This window comes from Budorcas taxicolor, chromosome X (assembly GCF_023091745.1).
Source record: "Budorcas taxicolor isolate Tak-1 chromosome X, Takin1.1, whole genome shotgun sequence".
Lineage (NCBI taxonomy): Eukaryota > Metazoa > Chordata > Mammalia > Artiodactyla > Bovidae > Budorcas > Budorcas taxicolor.
The window spans coordinates 14,139,248-14,140,205 of NC_068935.1; the positions used below are offsets into that span (position 1 = coordinate 14,139,248).

The 958-nt window shown below is 45.3% G+C and overlaps 1 non-coding gene across 1 annotated transcript; it reads right to left on the reverse strand.

Annotated features, from left to right (window-relative positions):
* Positions 1-220: 220 nt before the first annotated feature.
* TRNAC-GCA (transfer RNA cysteine (anticodon GCA)) lies at positions 221-292 on the reverse strand. Its single transcript has one exon. It is a non-coding gene; the product is annotated as a tRNA-Cys (tRNA).
* Between the last annotated feature and the right edge of the window lie 666 nt (positions 293-958).

A 958-nucleotide genomic window follows, 5' to 3' on the forward strand; every position in this document is an offset into this window, starting at 1 on the left:
GTCTGTGGTTGCAGGTGGGAAGGGAGGACCAGTGTATTTTTTGAGCAATTACATTAACAGAGACACACCAGCTATGAGAGACCTTTGTATGAAGTGAATTCGCTCAGTCATGTCCGACTCTTTGCGACCCCGTGGACTGTAGCTCGCCAGGCTCCTCTGTCCTTGGGATTCTCCAGACAAGAATACTGGAGTGGGTTGCCATTTCCTTCTCCAGGGGATCTTCCCAACCCAGGGATCGAACCTGGGTCTCCTGCATTGCAGGCAGACGCTTTATCCTCTGAGCCACCAGGGAATAGTACACTAATGTCAGATGTGTAGGTCAGGATTTTTCCAAGGGTGGTCCATAGACAACTTCATCAAAACTGTTCAGGGGTGCCTGTTGAAACAGCCAATTTCTAGGCTCACCTTGGGTCTGCTGTATCTAAATTAAGGAGGTGGATTGGGAGGGTGTGTATGTGTTGAATAATTTCTCCTGTTGGTTGTGATATCATTCAAGTTGGCAAAGCACTGCTGTGGCTTTGCAAGAAGGTGGTTTTACAAGTTTTAATCCTTTAATGTATAATTTTGGTGTCAACTTCTCCCTCCTACAACTCAAATTTAAATATCTGCATTTGATCCTGGTAGGTAGAAAAGTCCGACAAAGGTCCATATATTCAAAGCTATGGTTTTTCCGATAGCCATGTATGGATGTGAGACGGCTGAGTGCTGAAGAATTGATGATTTTGAACTGTGGTGCTGGATAAGACTCTTGAGAGTCCCTTGGACAGCAAAGAGATCAAACCAGTCAATCCTAAAGGAAAGTAACCCTGAATATTTATTGGAAAGACTGATGCTGAAGTTGAAGCTCCAATACTCTGGCCACCTGGTGCAAACAGCTGATTCATTGGAAAAGACCCTGATGCTGGGAAAGACTGAGGTCAGGGGGAGAAAGAGGCGACAGAGGATGAAAATGGTTGGA